The sequence below is a fragment of the Amblyomma americanum genome, chromosome 2 (assembly GCF_052857255.1).
Source record: "Amblyomma americanum isolate KBUSLIRL-KWMA chromosome 2, ASM5285725v1, whole genome shotgun sequence".
Taxonomy (NCBI): Eukaryota; Metazoa; Arthropoda; class Arachnida; order Ixodida; family Ixodidae; genus Amblyomma; species Amblyomma americanum.
Window position 1 is genome coordinate 119,902,374 of NC_135498.1, and position 11,611 is coordinate 119,913,984.

Consider the following 11,611-nt stretch of genomic DNA (forward strand, 5'->3'; position numbering starts at 1 on the left):
TTCATTTTAGGCTTAACACTACATTTTGAGTAGCAATGTGAAGCTGTTCAATATATTGCATTTTATCAGTTGACATTTTAGCCACCCACACATGTAATATGTGCTAGAGGCAATAGCTTGCCTTTTGCTTTGCATTATGAATGCCCAGAACATGAGAAAAGCATTCAAGAAAGGTCAGGCACATTACACTGCATGCTCCGGCAAACATTTATTTATGTGAACCAGCAAAGGCAACTTGGTGCATACTTACAAACCATCAGACAATGCACTTTTACTCAGTCACATAAACATACAGAAATTGGAGTTCGAATATGAAACAAAAGTTGCAGGCTCCTGGTTTGTAGCTCCTGTCGAACACGCAGTACGCACCCGTAAATGCATTTGCACTCTTGACAGCATCACCGACATGTTCTCTCCTGTAAAAAAAAGTAAAAGTTGCACTTTCTACAAATGATAGCTTTGGTGTCATGTACTAGTTATCAAATTTAGGGCAGTGCAAGTTGTCAGAACGGGCTTGAAAAAATTGTTTGGACACTTCAAAAGCACTAAAAGATTACTCGATTTCTCCATGCCAAATCTAGGTCAATCTCCCATGCCATATTTGTAAATTAGAATGTCATAATACTAGAAAACACCGCCTTCCATATCAAAAGAATTGTTGACCTCATGATGTTATAGACAAAAAGAAAAAGAACTTGGCAAACGGATGTCAAACTGGTGCCTCAAGTTTGTTTTCTAAGCTGTTATTTCTGCTTTACATATGTCTATCGTTCAACTTTTCTGTGAATTCCCTTGCCTCTTTTCTTTTGACTGTACTCCATTGATTTTTTATTTAGCTAAAGAGAGAAAGGGGTTGAGAAGGAAAGGCAGCCACACCTGCTTGGGTGGACATAGTGTAGGGCCATGATTTCCATGAAGGCATAAAGCCAGCAGTGGTCAATCCTGTTCCATCTGCCTTACCCTACAATGTCATGCTAGAATTTGCTAGCGGATCATGTACAAGTTCATGAGAATCAGTTGATGCCACTAGCGGGGGAGATGGACAAAACCATCAGCGCTTTCCACTTATCTCGCGCCTTTCCGACCCGCTGACATGTGTTGCACGACCTTACCAAACGCTCCATGCCCTTAAAACATCCAGACAATAGTATTCCTGTAAAAGCCTCTGCTTTGTTTTCCTGATTCTCATGTTGTATGACCACGAATTGCCATGGAAAAGTCGTAGTAAGTCTTGTCGGTACTTCTGCGAAACGACTAATTGGTCTCGACCCACCCCACGACTATTCTTGTAGCATTTAGCTAGTTTTCCTGAAACTGCTGCTTCGGTTGTAAGCGTGCCGAAAGAGCGCTCAATTACCACTGTCGCGATAGGCAAGCATACGCTTTGTTCTTCCACTACCTGTCAGATCCATACACATTTTTCTGCGTAATCGGATGGTGACACATACAACAGATGGACATCCATCGTTGCAGCTGAGTTGCTTCCCGTTCACTAGCAGGCTATGCGAGTGAGGTCGCAACAGCTTCATGTTTTCATCGCAGTTCTGACATACGGGAGCGCAACCTTTTCTTTTTCACCGTTCACTGCTATGTGACCCTGCTCATTGCATCTGTAGCGAGAGCGGCCTGCTAGTCTGAAACGCGACTTTTTCTTTCTGCGCTTTGGCCACTTTTGCACCGTTCTCATTGTCTTCCCTTTTTTGAGCTTTATCGGAAGAAACTTTTCTTTCGTCTTTCTCAACTGTAGATTTCCCAAAGTGCCACTCGTGATGGTAATGCATACTTCTCCCGAAAATACGGGTCATATCAGCTCTAGTGTTGTTAAACAGCTGGCGCGAAGCGAACTCCTCAATGTGTTCGGTAGCTTTGGTAGCAAACGTTACATTGTCGCGGTCCAGTAGCCAATTTCTTTTCTCTTCAGAGAGGCAGTTGTAAAAGTGCTCCAACAACATCCTCTCCACAAGAGCCTGTCGGTCACTATAGGACCCGGTGCGCTTAAACCATTCGACCAAGTTAGTTTGCAGCTTGTACAAAAAAATCGGGATGGCTCTTGTCCCTCGACTTCTTAGCTCCCCGAAATCACTGCGTGAACGATTCTGCGCTAAGTATGTTTTCGTAGAAGGCAAGCCTTGACGTTCTCGTAGTTGTCCGCGCCCTCCTTGCTTAGCCGCGCGACAACCTCCGATGCCTCGCAGGGCAGTACAGTCAGTAGCCTTTGATACTAAGTCTATCAACTGAAGGACAGTTGGCCGCACGTTCGTCCAAAACTTGCTAGATAAAGACAAATATCCGCTGACACCACATATGGCTGCATGTTCCTAGACATCTTGAACTCTACCTCCTCGTTGAGAAGCGGTACCGCTTGCTGAAGACAATTACCCGACATCTTGATCAACTCCACTTCTGACTTACGGAGCTCTATTGCCCGTTCCTGTTTAATTGCTTCATTCTCTCTTTCACGCACACGCCTGTTCTGCTGTCTGAGCTGCTCTTCCATTTTTTGTTCAATGATGTTCCACGCCTCACTGAGCTCCTCATCATCTGCCCCCAAATCGGTGATTGCCTGAATAATCATGGGTTTTCGTGCAAAAGCCTTTTCTATCGATCCCCAATTCCTCATACAAAAGCAACAGGTCCGGCTTCTGCAGCTTTTGTAGGTCCACTATGCTTCTGAGTCTAGGCTATTTCCAAAACAACTATGCCAAAATACCAACCCTCGATGATTTAAGCACATGTCTCTGCCAGTTCTAAATTTTAACCATCTTTTAGAATCTGGTCCACATCAGAGGAAAGCAAAGCACTCACCCACACATGTAATCATGTCCTGAGACAGCTGCTCTCTCGTTGGCTGACCGTTGTTGCCGCTTGTAGGTTCCGATCTCACCGCTGGTCACCAGTTTTCGTGGTGCAGGGGCTCACTAGAACACCGGGCGCCTTCGGGTAGCGTGTCCGAGTCTTCGGGCTGAGGAAATATGGAACTTGAAGTTTGGGAAAACGAAAAACAAGCGGGTTTACTGGCACTTTGAAGAAACTTTTACATAATTGCATAATATACATAATTTATAAAAGAGCAAACAGTCAAATGGTAAAAGTCCATAGCGTCGAGCGACTGGATAAGCCTTGTCGTCAGGGCCCAGAGAAATCGTTCGCACTCAGGTCGCCTGTTAAATATCCCAAGGCTCCGCCCCTCCACAAGTCGGCGGCTAATTCAACACGTGGCACTGATCGGTAGAATGACACAGCACATAGCACGCGGAGGCACTTGTGGGAATGGGCGAGGAGGATTCGGGGGTCCGCTTCTACCTCGCACAGTAGAGGGGCACGTCTGTCAAAAACAGGTGATTCGTGCGGGTGCCGCGGTCACTCCGGCGGCGGGCCGCAGGTCGGCTCCTGTCAGTCAATGCTAAACATTGGAAGGCATCGTGCCCTCTTCCCTCTGTTGTCTTGTCCATCGTTAATCACGTCTCGCGGCGAACCAGACAAAGGGTAGGCCATCTCCTTCCCCTCCATAACAGCGTGGGAAAGATTCCGCAGGTAGGTTCCCAGAGACAGCCTTTTTTTCGCAGGGTAAACGAGGGGTCCATAGACGTGTCCTCAGCAGGGTTGTAACAATGCCAATGAACTGCATTCATACTGGCCTTTCAAACACATGCTCTGATATGCAGGTACTTGTAGAATTTCGTTTGAACTGCACTGAAAGGCACAGCTCTAATTCGATGAAATTGATTGGTACTAGAGCAACTGGCATAGCCACACATTCTTGGAAAAGGTAGTAAAAAGGTGGTGACGGTTGCTGTTACTACCATTTTTTAACAGTTGCTACCTTTCTACTACCTTCTTACGACCCCGATGAAAAAGGAGGCAGTAAAAATGCAGTAAGTACGGCTGTTACTACATTTGTACTACGTCATTACCACCTCATCGAAAGCAGAGGTAGTAATTACGGCTGCTATTCGTATGACACCATCCACAACGAAAGTTGGCGAATATACAATTGGAGGTATATATGTTAACGGTTCGAATCTCCGTCAAGAGCTAGACTCCAACCTGAGAGTCGTATGGTATATGCAGTGGGAAGTCGTATGACACCACCAGCAGCAGTGTACAAAAAACGGTTACGTAAAATTTCGATACGAAAGTCTAGAGAAATCGCTGCCAGTGGTGTGCTCCCACTCCTCGCGCTCCTGGTCACATGTGCGGCGCCCACCTACGCGTTAGTAATGGGCTAGTGCGATTGTAGTTTTTTGCATTACTTTTGGTTTCGTCGAAGCCATATAAGAGCTCTGCTTCTAGCACTGGAGTCGTATTTTTGCAAAGCAAAGTATTGCAGCGATGAGGCAGTGCCTGCGTCTTACCCAGCATTCAGATTAGAGGTTGCTTTAATGCTATCTAGAGGTACACGTTGGCAATGGCAGTTGCTGTCTCTGCCTTCGAAGGTATTAAATGAAATCAATGTCTAGTCGCTGTTACTACCTTCAGAGGTAGTAAATGGTAGTAATTGTAGCTCCTGTTGCTACCTAGTAACCATTACTACGTTGCAGTTACTACCTGCAGTTACTACCTAGGTAGTAACATATGTGAAAAGCAGTTACTACCCTGAAAGTTAATAACTACAACTACCTTTTTGTTGAGAGTGCATAGTCATGGCAGCCAGTACTACTTAATTGCTGTGATGGCATTAGTGTGGTAGGTAAGCAAACAAGGAGTCCAGTGCAGAATGCAATAAAATCAAGTGTATGAGATACCAAAAAGTAATGGAAAAATTAGTGTAGCGCAGTAACATTCTGTAGTGCTCTTTAATTTTGCGGCGCCAATCATACAATTCAAAATTTCCAGAATTGCAGGGTCCCAGCTTCTTTTTATGCTGTATTTTTCATCACAATGCAGTAACAACCACCTGACAAGCTGTAGTTCTAAATGCACACCTACCGGGAATGTTTTCGAATTGTGGAAGAGAATGTTCACGACCCCTCCTGTGTTGAATTAATTGGGGTTGTTCCTCACCATACCCTAATGCAAGCCATCTACGTTCGGGTAGGGGGAAATCTTTCCCATCATCTGCACTGAAAAGAAAACAATCATAAGTTAAAAAAAAGCAGTGAAATGCAACAATATTTTTTAATAACTGCAACAGTAGCAAATGGCATTGATGCAGATTTGCGCAGTCCTCAAGGTTTATGTAGGGTGCTTTTGGCCTCCAAAATGGATTCTCGGAAATTGAACAGTATTACTTCTGCGCAAAAAAAAAATAGAGGCGAGGAAAATTGTCAGCTGTACATTTGTTTTTTCTAGCAACACTGACACTGCACCCTAACAGATGGGTCAAACTAACTATTTTTAATGTGGGAAAGAAATCAGAATTTTCAAATGAGCACCAGGCACATAAAGGGAACTATCAAAAATTAAAATAAATAAAAACATGAAAAAGCAGCCGTCTAGGTCTCCTTTTAAAGTAAAGAAAATATGTGTAGCGGCCTGGAATACCTGTCATCATAAAATTAAATTGCCTTTCCGGAAAGCACTTGATGTGTGATCGGTCAGAACCTGAAATGATGTATTATTTGTTTTGTTTTTGAGGACTGCCTTGTGCGCCTTCTGTAAATGCACAAAATTCTGATCCCTTACTCATGCACTTGTTTTTTGGTGCTTGCATTCAGCAGTAATCAATTCTAACGTAACTTGCTGCATACAGTTCTCAGTGGTGACTCTCAGTAAGCTACATTCATGCCTGTAAAAGCAATGGAAAGCGGCTAAGGAAAACAAACTAAAATTACTGAGCATCGGACAAACATCATCACTTGGAATAATCGGCGGATACGGCATCAAAACACACGATGGATACTCCAAGTCAGGAAGTGTGCGATCGTGAAATTTGACGTATTCATCAAAATTATTGTCCGGGCACCTGCACAGAAAATTAGAATATCATGAAAATTACACTGTAACAGAAGGTATTCAGACATATACAAGTACGTTGGCAAAGCCTTAAATAAAAAGAAACGTGGACATTTCCATGTAACAGCAAGAAAGCAGTCGCAGATAACTGAAAATGCCAGACAGCTCGCACACATAACACTGGAAAGCTCTCTGGCACAGAGTACTTCCCTTCCTCGTACCATATGAATGGCAGACTCCGCGTAGCACATTATGCAACGCCAAACAGACCTAGCGGCGCAAACGGCCGACGACTACCGGCATGGCAAGAACGTGTCGTCGCACGCTGAGGGCGGAGCGGTTCTCCGACGGCAAGCGGTGCCGGTGAACGAGTCAGCAGCACGAAGCAATGGCGGGGACGTTGTTTATGAGAAAGGAGATAAGCGGCGCCGGTAGCGGCGGCGCGACGCCGCCATTACGGAATAAGATTCGTGCTGTTGCAAATGGGTTGCAAGCCCCAAGGGTAGCGTTGGCCTGGCGGCCTGGGGCAAAGCTGGAAACAACCGAAGGTCCCGGCAAAGGATGAGTCGACTGGCAACAGAACAACTTGTTTATTCTGGCATCGCAAAAGAGCAGCCGGTCAGGGCGACCACGTTACTCGAAGGAAGAAATCGAAGTCTCTCTGGCGTCCGGCGCAGCTGCCCTTTTATACCCTCGGAGTCGAGGGCAAGAAGGAACGGCTTGGGATGAGTCGCACAAGACGGCGACGCACGGACATGTACAGACGTGACGGGCGCGTCCGCCGGGCCGGCGCCGGTCAGACCTCCTCGCCTCCCAGTTGGGGAGCTCCTCTCCCCGGCTGCCGCGCTTTGACAAGCGTGGGCACCAACATGCACACACACACACACGACGACACGTGGCATTGAAACCTGCCTGGACGCGCTTGGCGGGAGGCGTTACGGCAGCACTGAACGGGTCCAAATGACCGCCGCTTTGAACGAAGCCCCGGCGTCCGTTGCATCCGCGCCGGCTATACCGCGCCTCGTAGCCGAAACGTAACAGACCGCCCCGCCGGGAGAAGGAGATCCCGATGGTCAGGGGACTGCATCCGCTGTCCGGAGGGATGTCGCTCGATGATGCTCGTAATCGAAACCGGTCGTCCCTCGACGTTGCTTGAGCGCAGCGCACAGAGAAGGCCTCGTTCTCATGTTCAGGATCACACAGGACACTGCAAAGTCACTTCGGGAGAGTTGCCATTTTTGTGCTCGTTCCCAGCAAGCGTTAGAACTACGCCGAAACGCAACCGCTCAGTCAGCAAGCACGAGGCAACCCTCACTAAGCTCTGCCAGGCTCTTTCCCCTTTTATACTACTGCCTAGTTCCTTACAGTAGTCAAGCAGCACTCAGAACGCGTCCACAAATTGGAAAATTGCACTAGAAAGCACATAATCACTTTGAAACAATAAACAAAAGCAATATGTTAAAAATCCTGCCTCAGGAATAAAACATCAGTAACAAACATCTTTGAGGCGGATTCCTACGTTAGGGGCTTCGACTTAAGCCATCGGCGTTACCGTTGAGACTCCCGTTTTTGTAACGCACCTCAAGGAATATTGTTGCAAAGCGAGGCTCCAGCGCAGGAGGCGGCCATTTTTGGGAGAGATGGTTTGCAGCCATTGGAGAGGGCAGTGATCCGTCTCAATGATAAACCTCGAGCCGGTTAGGTATCATGACAATTTCTGAACGGCCCACACGAGACACGCACACTCTTTCTCGGTGGCGCTGTACGCCTGCTCACGACAGGTCAGCTTACGACTAGCATACAGGACGGGGTGTTCCACTTCTCCATTGTCCCTTTGGCACAGTACAACGCCCATGCCTCGCTCACTAGCATCGCACTGAACAACGAACCCTTTTGTGTAGTCTGGCGATCGTAGCACAGGCAGGCTTGTTAGGGCGCTCTTTAGGGCGCTAAAAGCTCTTTCCTTTGTCTCGCCCCAGACGACTGTTTGGGGCTCTGTTTTTCTTAGAGCATCCGTCAGGGGAGCCACGATATCGGAGTACCTGGGGATGTACCTCTGATAGTAGCCGGCGACACCTAAGAACGACCGAATATCGGGCTTCGTGCGCGGTTGCGGGAAGTCTCGCACAGCGGCCACCTTTATTTCAGAGGGGCGGCGACGACCCTGTCCAATCACGTGACCGAGGTAGACAACCTCGGCCTGTGCTAATTGGCACTTGGGAGCCTTGACTGTCAAGCCCGCTTCGCGCAGGCGGGTTAGCACTGCCCGCAAGTGTGCCATATGCTCAGACCAGGATGCGGAGAATATCGCTACGTCGTCTAAATACGGTAAAGCGAATTCTTCCTGTCCCCGCAACACTTTGTCCATGAGGCTTGAAAAGCAGTATGGCGCGTTCTTCAAACCAAAACTCAAAACTTTAGGACGGAATGTTCCCATTGGTGAAATGAACGCCGCATACCTACTAGCCTCTTCTGTAAGTGGAACCTGCCAATAACCCCTGACAAGATCTAGGGTGGAAATAAACTGAGCGCTACTAACTTTCTCAAGGCGCTCCTCGATGTTAGGGATCGGATAAATTTGATCCTTAGTGATGGAATTAAGCCTGCGGTAGTCGACGCAAGGACGAGGTTCCTTGCCCGGTACCTCAACTAAAATCAAAGGGGAGGTATAATCACTCTCACCCGCCTCAATAACACCGGGCTGTAGCATTTTCTTTACCTCAGCCTCCATAATATCGCGCTGGCGGGATGACACCCGGTACGCCTTGGATCGTACTGGCTCTGGGGAGGTAAGTTCTATATCATGAGTAAGGACAGAAGTCCTACCAGGCCTCTCAGAGAACTGACCTTGAAACTCTTGTAAGAGTTGGTGTAGTTCAGTTTTCTTCTCAGCCGACAGCGGTGCTTTAATGATTAAGTCACTAATGACCTGATCAGTGTCTTTCCTGTTTGTCACTGAGCCTAGTGCCGGAAGCTCGACCGGAAGCTCTTCTAACTTTCCCGTGTCGGGCATTTCCTCTCCAGTACCTGGTGCCTTCAACGCTACAGGCTCAATTTTATTCAGTTCGGACGTGCTCTGAATATCAGCTTGCTGCGCCTCCGACCCTTTCCCATTGTTCGACAACGTCGGCCCCGCAACCACCGCCTTTGCAGCGAGCTCCCGAACTCTCGATCTGGTTAAGGCCTGAACGCTAGCCTCACCAAACAAAAGCCCCTTCTCGCGCAGGAGGTGATCGGACCTGTTCGAAAATAGGTACGGGTACTGGGGGGGCAGCATGGATGACACTACGGCCTCCGTCTCAAGTGCTCCGAAAGGTCCTTCAATAAGCACTTTTGCTACGGGCAGACACACGCTATGAGCTTCCAAGGCTTGCTTGATCCATGCGCACTCGCCCGTGAACATATCGGGTTCTACGTAAGAGGGGTGAACTACATCCATTGTAGCTGCGGAATCACGAAGCACTCGGCACTCTTTCCCGTTCACGAGGAAGTCTCGCATGTAAGGCTCGAGAAGCTTCATGTTCTCGTCAGTGCTACACAATGACAAACACACGACTTCTCTTTTTGTTTCTGGACACTGCGCCGAAAAGTGACCGGGCTTCTGGCACGTATAACACACGCGCGCTTGCCTCCTCTCGAACCGCTTTCTGCGTTCGGCTTCGGCTGCCGCCGTCTCCTTACGTTCGGTCGGACTGCTTTCACTCGCATCCGCACTACGTGTGTCCCCCCTTGCTCTCATGGGTGTGAACTTCGGCCTCTCAGACTTGGAGCCAAATTCACCCTTTTGACCGTCCTTAGCTCCGCGAGCCCGACGCGTCACAAACTCCTCGGCTAGCTCGGCGGCTTTAGCCACTGTACTAACGTCTGGCCTATCCAAGACCCAGTACCGCACGTTCTCAGGTTACCGACTATAAAACTGTTCCAGCCCGAAACACTGCAGAATTTTCTCGTGGTCACCAAACGCTTTCTCTTCTTTGAGCCACTCCTGCATGTTTGACATAAGCCTGTAGGCAAACTCTGTATATGACTCACTTCTGCCTTTTTCATTTTCCCGAAACTTCCGACGGAACGCCTCCGCTGACAGCCTGTACTTTTTTAGCAGACTCGATTTCACTTGGTCGAAATCCTCTGCCTCCTCTCTCTTCAAGCGAGCGACTACGTCGGCCGCCTCGCCGGGTAACAACGTGAGCAAGCGCTGTGGCCACGTTTCCCGAGAGAACCCCTGCTTCTCGCACGTTCGCTCAAAGTTGACCAGGAACAAACCAATGTCCTCTCCAAGCTTAAACGGCCGCATCAGGTCAGTGATTTTGAACGATACTCGTTCTCCTGCACCGTGTGCCTGACTTCCATTACGAGCGCGTTCCATCTCTACCTCGAGACGCTTCATTTCCAAAGCGTGTTGACGGTAGCGCTCTTCTTTCTCTTTATCTTTTTGTTCTTTACATTCGCGCTCGTCTTTCTCTTTTTGCTCTTTACGTTCGCGCTCGTCTTTCTCTTTTTGCTCTTTACGTTCGCGCTCCTCTTTTTCTTTTTGCTCCCTCTCCTCAATGGTCTCAAGGCATTCCGACAGCTCGTCATCCTCAGCCTCCAACTCAAGAATAGCCCTTAGCAGTTCTGGTTTTCTGCGTTTGTCTGAGACATCCAGACCCAACTCTCTTGCAAGCTACAGCAATTTCGGTTTGCGCAACGACTTCAAATCCATGGCTGCTCCGAATGCTGCTTTCTCTACTGCCTACTATTGTCTTGCCGCAAACTAACCCCGCAGCAACGACAACACAATTACCAGTTCTGTTTCTGACACTAACAAAAGCCTGGCAAAACTCAGAAGAAGAAAGTCCCGCACTCACCAAACCTCGCAGCCAAGAATTCAGCGCAGTCGTTCCGCTGCAGGCAACCAGTCATCACACAGGGCTCGTTGCACTGCTCCCGGATGGTCGTTGTGCTGCTCAGCATACAGTTGACCGCATATCTTCGCTGCTGGCCTCCGTTGTCGGGATCTCACCGCTGGCAACCAGTTGTTGCAAATGGGTTGCAAGCCCCAAGGGTAGCGTTGGCCTGGCGGCCTGGGGCAAAGCTGGAAACATCTGAAGGTCCCGGCAAAGGATGAGTCGACTGGCAACAGAACAACTTTTTTATTCTGGCATCGCAAAAGAGCAGCCGGTCAGGGCGACCACGTTACTCGAAGGAAGAAATCGAAGTCTCTCTGGCGTCCGGCGCAGCTGCCCTTTTATACCCTCGGAGTCGAGGGCAAGAAGGAACGGCTTGGGATGAGTCGCACAAGACGGCGACGCACGGACATGTACAGACGTGACGGGCGCGTCCGCCGGGCCGGCGCCGGTCAGACCTCCTCGCCTCCCAGTTGGGGAGCTCCTCTCCCCGGCTGCCGCGCTTTGACAAGCGTGGGCACCAACATGCACACACACACACACACGACGACACGTGGCATTGAAACCTGCCTGGGCCCGAATTACGGAACTCGCTCTAAAGTTGTAGAGCGTTACGTCAAAATGACGACAGCATGACGACAAGGCTAGACGTCAACGCGTGACGGAACGCGGAATCAACCAATGGCTAGTAGGGTGCCGCCCCGGAAGAGTTTATTTGCACGACAAGAGGCCAATTTGCACGGCAAGGGGCCGTATGCTAACTTTTTTATAAGAATACGCACTGAATAAAATAAACATTGTTTTATTCTTTGATAAAAGTATATTTCACT

The 11,611-nt window shown here is 48.7% G+C and overlaps 1 long non-coding RNA gene across 1 annotated transcript; it reads right to left on the reverse strand.

The window, feature by feature from the left end:
• Nucleotides 1–300: 300 nt before the first annotated feature.
• Nucleotides 301–5,049, reverse strand: LOC144119026 (uncharacterized). The gene is made up of 3 exons (XR_013312234.1): nucleotides 4,930–5,049; nucleotides 2,806–2,962; nucleotides 301–416 (listed from the first exon to the last, which is right to left on the reverse strand). It is a non-coding gene; the product is annotated as an uncharacterized LOC144119026 (long non-coding RNA).
• Nucleotides 5,050–11,611: the final 6,562 nt, after the last annotated feature.